The 9106-nt window shown below is 31.4% G+C and overlaps 1 long non-coding RNA gene across 2 annotated transcripts; it reads left to right on the top strand.

Annotated features, from left to right (window-relative positions):
- Positions 1-978: 978 nt before the first annotated feature.
- LOC128283564 (uncharacterized) lies at positions 979-8881 on the top strand. Of its 2 annotated transcripts, XR_008273937.1 has the most exons (4): positions 979-1082; positions 2032-2103; positions 3464-3520; positions 8582-8881. It is a non-coding gene; the product is annotated as an uncharacterized LOC128283564 (long non-coding RNA). The 2 variants fall into 2 exon arrangements; XR_008273936.1 differs by lacking the exon at positions 8582-8881 and having other exon boundaries at positions 3464-3678.
- The last annotated feature ends 225 nt before the right edge of the window (positions 8882-9106 follow it).

Genomic DNA, 9106 nt, shown 5'->3' with positions numbered 1-9106 from the left:
AGTGAGAGTAGTTGTGTATTTGGTAGTGCTTTATCACTAAAATGCATTACTTTTCTAATTGAATGAAGTAGCTGATACTTTTCATTCTTTTTTGCTGCACTTTTCTGTTTTTGTTCTTTGTTCTTTGTTCTTCTTGGCTTAAAACACCAATAATCAGTACCTAGAGCCTACCATCTTTGAGGGTCATTGTTTTTTATTTTTGAGTTTGTTGTTGAGAAAGATACATGCTATCTTGTTTCTACTTTATTGTTACTTGTATGTCTTCAACAAGCTTTTCACCACATCCACCTCTTTTCTTTACTGGTGAGAACTACCACATTTAGGTAGTCAAGATGAAGACTTATCTTCAAGCTTTTGATTTGTGGGAAGTTGTGCAAATTCAACTATTGCCCATGATAAGTGTTAAAAGTAACATGCTTTAATTTTATTCTTAATTCATTTTTGGGTGATTATTCGATGTTAATGATGAATTTTATGCTTCGAATATTTTAAATTCATGTTTTTATACTTAGGAGATCATTTGGGAGCAAAAGGAATGAAAAACGAGCAAAACCTAGAAAATTAGAGCAAGTTGCAGGAGCCACATGGGCTGCCACACTGTAACGACCTGAATTTTACCGTTACTGAAAAAGTGTATTTTCGGGTCTCCGTTTCTGGAAAACGATTCGTAAATATTTATTAAAAATATTTTAAGTAAAATGAGTGGTTAATTAGAGTTTAATTAAGTGAATTTAATTTAATTAAGAGTAATTAAGAAAAAGGACTAAATTGAATAAGGAGTAAAAGTTGAATTATAGATTAAAAGAAAATAAAAGGACTAAAATGAAATTATACAAAAATATAAATTGAGGCGGTTTACTGTGAAGAAAATCTAAGATTTTTTTATGTTTAGTATATTATTATATTATTATATAATAAAGATATTTTATGTTTTAATTATATTATATTATATTATATAAACTAAAGAAACAAAAGAAAGGAAATAGAAACAGAATGAAACGAAACAGAGAGCAGAGGAGAAAAAGAAAGAAAGAAAGGGAGAAAAGAGAAAATTTAAGGTTTGAAGCTTTAAGCTTTAATAGGTAAGTCAATCAAGCCCTTTTTACTTAATTTTGATGTTTTAGAAGTTTTAGAACAAAGTTTTGATGAAATTAAGTTGATATTTTGAGAGTTTATAGATTTTCAAGTATAGTTCATGTTGAATAAAATAGTGAATTAAGGGTTTAATTGAGTAAATTTCAAGCTAGAATTGATAATAGGATCAAATTGTAAAGTAAGTTATAAGTTTTATGTTGTAGGGACTAAATTGATGAAATTTTGAAATTAGGAAAGTATGCTGGAAATTTAATATTTAAATGAAAGTATGGATGAAATTTGAATAGAAATAGAATGTGAATTGAATTAGAAACGTAAGTGAAAATTAGTTAAGATTAAATTGAAATTAAAGTAAATCAACATTTTGTATTAAGACTATTTTGGACAGCAGCAGTAGTCTAAGTTTGAAAAATAGCCAAAAATTGTAGAAATTGAATTAGAGAATGAATAAAAAATGGAATTAAAGCTTATTAAGTCTAGTTTCTTATAGAAGAAACGGTGTAAGCAATTGAATTGTAAATTATGATATATAATGAATTTTGTGAGACAAGGTCAGAATGAATTCGGGTTTCCCTGTTCTGACTTTGGAAAATCACCAAAAATTGAAGAAAAATAATTATAGGTTTAAATTTATATATTTAGAATTCCTAATGAGTCTATTTTCAAGAGAAATCAATGGGAATATTATCCAAGTTCTGCACTGTGAGATAATTAATTTTTAGTGAAGAAGGGACGAAACTGTCAGACAGCAGAATAGGGGTAAATTTAAAGAATAAACTGTACTTAATGGCTAAACCAAAAATTCTGGAAATTTTATTGTAAGAAGATTTGTGAGTCTAGTTTCAGGAAAAATTAGCGGATCTTAATTTAGAATTCTGTAACTTAATATATGAATTAGTAATGTATTAATGATTATGAATTGATTTAATTTCGTAGTCAATGTGGTACCGGAAATCTCGGCTAAGAAAGGACAAGACAAAGTCAACGGGAGTTAGCTCAAAAATTACGGTTTGTATTTCTATAATCCGATCTTAGTCATTATTTATTATATTTATATACATATGGAAATTGTTAGTGATTGAATTATGATGTTTTACAATTGATATAGATTGATTTTAGTATGCGATGAATTTATTGAATTTATATTGATTGAAATTATTTTGATTGAAATTATATTGATTGAATTATATAATATATATGACTTATGTAGAAATTTGAATATTGAATGAATATTATATTGAAAAATATATTGATTGGAAATATGAGGAAATTGATATGAATATATGAGATTGTGATATTTGAATATTTGGTATTGAAAAGTGAATTGAATTGTATTGAATTATGAATTAATGTGCATAATTGAAATATATTTGTTGAATTGAATGAAATTGTATGAATTGTAAAATGGGTAAATATGTGTAATTATCGGAATGAGATATTGATGAAAGAATTATTAAATTAAGAAAGTGAATGAAATACCCTATTAACTAGTTAATGAGTCGGATATAGTTGGCATGCCATAGGATATGGAAGTGTACGGATTTGTCGACTTTACCGATCGGGCACTTTATGTGTCGTATTTCGGCACCTCGTGTGTCGTATCGGGCACCTCGTGTGTCGTATCGGGCACCTCGTGTGTCGTTTTAGGCACTTTATGTGTCGATATCGATCAGTACTATGTACCGCTTTTAGGCACAATGTGCCGTATTGGTGTGTTTGGGTTGGAATCCGTGTATCCGTCAAAGTCCGGGTTTGTTAATAGGGTAAATAAGTGAAAGATAAATCGAATAAATTTGATTGATCAAGCTATTGAAATGAAACGAGAAATTGAATTGAGAATTGAAAATTTAGATATGAATTGAAAATATGAACCAAAGGTTCATGAAATGATTGGAGTTCGAATTGATGATATATGATGCCACTTGATGAATTGAAATGTGATTTGAGATATATGAATCGTATGTATATACTTGAAAGCTATCGTGATAGTAAGTTGATATGATATAAATGAAATTGATCGTTATTGAAATGAATTAAAATGGAATATGATTGATAAGTGTATAGTTGAATATAGTTTAATGATATTGAATTGTGAATAAATTGAGGAAAGCTATACCGAATAGTAAGTGAAAGAACGGAGTAAATAGTAATGGATTTATTTAGGAATTGAACAATTATGTTATTGTGTTTATTATATGAACTGTATAAAATTTATATGGTAAGTAGTTGAAATTTATCTATGAATAAATAATTGCATAATTGTAATTGTTATTATGATCTTAAGTATTTGTTATATTATTAAATGTTCGGATTATAGAAATACCACTGAGTATACCATCCTAAGCGTATGGTTTGTTTCCGTGCGCAGGTTAAGTAAAGATAGTACGTTGAATCAGTATCCCAGGACAATCCCGAATTCATTAAGGTAAAGTATGTTGAGTATTGATAATGGCATGTACCCAGGATGTTTAATGAGAGTCATTTAGGTTGTAAAAGTATTGATGAAATAAGTAAATTATGGTTGGCAACGATATATTGTATGAATTTTGAAATTTACTAAAAATTCGTAATGATTCTAAATTAGTTCCGAATTGAATTTACTGTTCATATTGGATCGCAAGAGCCCATTAAAGGGACTACATCTTAAAACTAGGATGTGTGTGAATATTTATTTTAATTAATGACCGGAATTGGACTGTACTGACTGGTAATGTCTCGTAACCTTGTTTCGGTGATGGTATAGGGTTAGGGGATGTTACACACACGGCTAAGTGGCAAGCCATATCAATTTAGCAAATTGGCACTTTAAATTGTGGGGAAACACATTTTTAGGTTTTTCGGGCATTCTAAGATGTATATATGACAAATATAAAAAGATAAGAGGGAGTCATCATAGAATATTTAAGAAATAACTCGGAAAACACCATTGAAGTCGATTCTAAATCAGATTTCTGTCAAGAATGAAGATTCTCAGTTGATTTCTCAAGAGGTTATCATAAGTTTCTTTATTTCCTTCGGTTATATTGTGTCTTAAATATTTTTATTTTCAAGCATGAACTAAAATTCTAAATACCTAGGGGAGATGAACCCTATGATGGATTCTGTCATTTGAATTTTATTTTATGCAATAAATACTTAGATCTGATTCTCAATTATGTATGCTTAATTCTTGGTTTGATATTTCTGGATTATTGATCCATGTTTGATGTGCTTAAATCAGAGGAGGAATAGACCCTGTTTAAGAGTAGATCTTGTGTAATTGACTGGAGTTGCATGCGATCTTAGAAATAGGACAACATAGATCTACCAGATTAGAGTCAAATCTAATAGGGAATCTATAAATCGAGTTAATGCAATAATAGGGGTTTTAATTAGAAAGAAATTTCAATTAATCAACTTAGAGTCAGTTGCTCTTACTCTCAAAAGTGATATTAGTATAATTTAGGGATTTCTACAGATCAAGATACTAAGTAAAGAAATTGCATAATTTAGATTGATAACGATAGATGAAATCTAGGTGAAATCTTTCTTGGGTATTGTTTCGCTTCTTGGTTGTTAATTCTTTATTTGCTTGTTTTGTTCTTTGTCATGTTCATTAGTTAATGAAATTAGTTAATTTTATTTTTAATCAATCACTCAAATTTATCGGTTCAATTATAGAAAGATGGTAATTACTAGTGCTTTTAGTCTTTATGGGATTGATATTTGTGCTCACCGTACCTATATTATTAATTGATAGGTGCACTTGCCTTAGTCAAATTTTTAGTTGGTTTCGGGACACATTAGCTCAATTAAGGCAGCATAATGAGGAGTGTTCCAAAAAACATAAAGGAATGTCATGCATCCAAAATAGTGTTTTAAATGTAATCTTTACCAGAATCATGCCTATGAAACTCCCAAACAAGCTTAGGATAGATTGAAGGAAGAGTTTCAAGGCTTAGGAAGATAAGGCAGGAACAACTCATAAATCTTAGGAGAGATTTTAAAAATTTGAAGATGAAAGAAGCTGAGATAGTGAGGGGAAAGACTCCATTTGAAGCTTGGTTTGGACACAAACCTTTTTTTTTTCATTTGAAAATATTTTGTTGTATCTACTTTGCTCACGTACCATTAGTGAAGAAGAGAAAACTAGAAAGAAGATTAAAGTCAGATATCTTTTTTGGATACAACAACAATAGAAAAGGTTATAAGGTCTTTGATCCTTTTACAAGCAAGGTCATTGTAAGTAGAGATGTGAATTTTAATGAAAGTAATACATGGAGATGAGATGCAATTGAAGAAAAATGCTCAAGCAAAGTGAGCTTGAATTGGACTTGCAATTTGAAGAAGATGAAGCACAAGTTAATGAAGGGTTTGATCACTTTCCAGTTAGTGGTTGTAAAAGCCCATTTTCGGTTAAGTCGGAACAATGGTTTTGAGACCAAAAATCCAATGTCAAAATATTTATTTTATTATTATTTTAATGTTTACAACATGTTAGGAGTGTTGTATAAAAATTTTGTTAAAAAATTTTGACGTTTGAGTACTCAATTCGATAAAAAGGACTAAAATGAAAAAGGTGCAAAACTTGACTTCTATAAGTTAAAAGTACTTAATAGCTATGGAAATTTAAATTTAAAGTCCTTAAATGATATTTAAACCATTAATTAGATAGTGGATGAAAGTGGTTGTAACACTCCTTACCTATATCCGACACTGGAATCAGGTTACGAGGCATTACCGGACTTACATAAGAAATGATCATACATTCCGAGTCCTAAAATTTCAACCAAATTAAAACTATTTTCATTCAACCATATCGTCCCTAAAGCGAGCCCTCGAGGCCTAAAACATACATTAGAAGTGGTTCGGGAAAAAACCGACAACTTTGGAATCTTTTAGAAAACTTAGAAAATTTTTCAACTTACAGAGGTCACACGCTCGTATGGATCAAGGACATGCCCGTGTGGGCTAGCCATGTGGTTACACACGCCCGTGTCCTTAACCCGTGTAACTTTCTATTTTGCAAGGCATGAAAAAATTGGAGTCACACGGCCAAGTCACACGCCCGCATGCTAGGCCATGTGGTTAATTTAATTTTCATAAAATAGGTGCAGACTTCACACGGCTGGGGCACATACCCGTGCTCGAGGCCGTGTCCCTCACATGGCCAAGACACACGATCGTGTCTCAGCCCATGTGCTCAATTATGGGCATTCTATTTTGCAAAATTTAGGTGCAGGGGACACACGGTCGAAACACATGCCCATGGGGCTGGCCGTGTATGAAGACACACGCATATGTGTCTACCCGTGTGGAAAAAAATAAGGCTATTTACCTATACTTACTTGCACACACCTACACAACATCAAATGACACCAATCCAAGCATACAGATACAACCAATACAACCACAATCAATGCATCATCATGCCATTTGAAATCCAACATTTATCATGCTTAAAACATCATACCTTGCCCATTTAAATCATGTTAATCTCACATTCACAAACGGGGATTAACATATGAATATACTTATACCAACATAAGCCATCATTCATGGCCATATACAAAATAAACCATTTACCAATTACAAGCCAAAACACTTGGCTAATTACAATGACAAATATACTAAAATAACCAAGTCTCTATACATGCTATATACTCAAAATGTTGGAATTCATTTGGTACCAAAATAATATGTTGATAGTGTGATGCGATCTCCAACAATCTCCAATCCGAGCTAGCTTGTTGACACTATAAAACATGAAAAATAAATGGAGTAAGCTATATAGCTTAATAAGCTCGTATGTAAAACATAAGCAACCTTACCATACATGTAACAGCCTGTTTTAGGGTCGAGTCAGAACAGTGATTTCGGGACCATAAATCCGAAGTAGAAATATTTATTTTATTTTTATTTTGAGGTCTATAGCATGATAGTATGATAGTGTGAAATTTTCTTTAAGAAATTTTATTGATTGGGTGCTTAATTTGGCAAAAAGGACTAAATTACAATAGATGCAAAATTTAAGTTCTACAAGCTAAAGGATTTTAAATGCTATGAGATTCAAATTAGAGGTCCTTAGATGGTAATTAGACTATTATATCTTTTGGTGGACAAAAATGGACATGGTTAGGTGAAATTTTAAAGTTTAAGGTAAAGAGCATTTTGGTAATCTAGTAAATAAAGATAAAATAACTAAAATAAAAGATGTCATCTTCTTCAATTTCATCCCCCATAGCCGAATTTCACAAGGAGCTAGGGTTTTGGCCAACCTTTCAAGCTCGACTGTCAGTCCGTCTTTGTCCCGTTTTTAATGATTTTCATGTTTTTGATATCCTTGTAGCCTAGTCTATCTATTTCAAGGACTAATTTGAAGAGATGTCAAAGTCTAAAATTTTACCGTGTTAGATATATTTGTGTTTTGAGGTTTGATGGTATAAAATGCATGTTTGATGTTGGGTAAACAACATTTACAAAGTGATTTTTGATGGAAATGCCTAAAAAGGACTTATTTGTAAAAAGTTATAAAATATGAAATAAAAGTGTGATTAAATGAAAAATGTGGGCTGGTCGAGTATGAAAATGGTTTTTCTAGGCTTGTGTATTAAAGAAATTGAACACATCTCATTTTACGAGCATAGGGGCTAAAGTGTAAAATATTAAAAAGTTAAGGGCTAAATTGTAATTTTTCCATAATGTGATTTTTGGGCTGAATTGAATAATGTAAGTATTAAATGAGTTAAATTTACTATTATATATCAAGAAAAATGAGGTTTGGTCCTAGATCGGGGGAAAAATAAGGTGTTTGACGATTAGGTCTATTTCTACTATTTTTTGTACCGAGGTAAGTTCGTATGTTAATAATGCAATGTTATATTTGTATTTTAATGTTTTAATATTGCATGAATTGTATGATTGATTCTATCAGCATATTCTATGAGCATATCAGGAAATTCTGGTTGAAGCTTAGGAATAGATTAGGATACAAGTGACATGTCACTAGGAACCCATGTGATTATGTGATTATGTGACTCGGGTGCTGGTCCTGTACGTACTACTGGTGGCTAGGTATACTGACATATGTTGTAGATACCTGACAGCTTGCATGAGCAGGCCTTTGGATAGCTCGAGAGCGAGTCTATATGTATTATGATATTTGTGGTAGTATTGGCTACTTATGTGGTACTTATGTGAAAGAATTCCGTGTATCCAATAGTATTCCAAGTGGTTCAACGGGTATGGAAAAGATGAGAAAGTATGTGATTATGTTACGAGTTGGTACATGTATGTACGAAAAACTCAAAAGAAATGGATTTGATATATGATGAACTATTGGTAAGAATGTGATTGAGTAAGTTATGCTCATGAAGTTTTAATGACATTTATGTTGATATATGTTATGTTATTCATATGACAAATGTATAATTAATGTTGTTTATTATTTGCATATGAACTTACTAAGCTATATAGCTTACTCCCCTTTCTTTCCCTTGTCTTATAGTGTCACCAAGCTAGCTCAGGATCGGAGATCGTCGGAGATCTATTCACATTATCAACCATTATTTTGGGTACCATTGAAAGTTAATATTTTGAGTTATGGCATGTATAGAGACTTGGTTATTTTGTTATATGTGTCATGGTTAATTTAGTCATTGTGTTGGCTTATAATGGTTTATGATTCATTTTGTATATAGCCATGAAAGTTGGCTAATATTGGTAATGATCCCATTCTTATGTTGATGTTTATGTGATTATAAAATTAGTATGATTTGAATGGGTAAGTTGATGTTATAAGCAAGAATGAAGTTGGTATGTGAATGACTTGTTAATGCCTTGATTGTGGATATTTAGTTACTTATGTATGCTATGAATAGTGCCATGTGATGTGGGTGTAGGTGTGTGTAAAAGAGGGTGGAAAATGGTTTGGAAAATAGCCTTATTTTGTCCACACGGGTAGACACACGGACGTGTGTCTAGGCTATGTGTGACACATGGCCAGCCCCATGGCATGTGTTTCAACCATGTG

The sequence above is a fragment of the Gossypium arboreum genome, chromosome 11 (assembly GCF_025698485.1).
Source record: "Gossypium arboreum isolate Shixiya-1 chromosome 11, ASM2569848v2, whole genome shotgun sequence".
Classification (NCBI taxonomy): domain Eukaryota; kingdom Viridiplantae; phylum Streptophyta; class Magnoliopsida; order Malvales; family Malvaceae; genus Gossypium; species Gossypium arboreum.
Note: the sequence above shows the minus strand (reverse complement) of the source record. Positions and strands in the feature narration are given on the sequence as shown.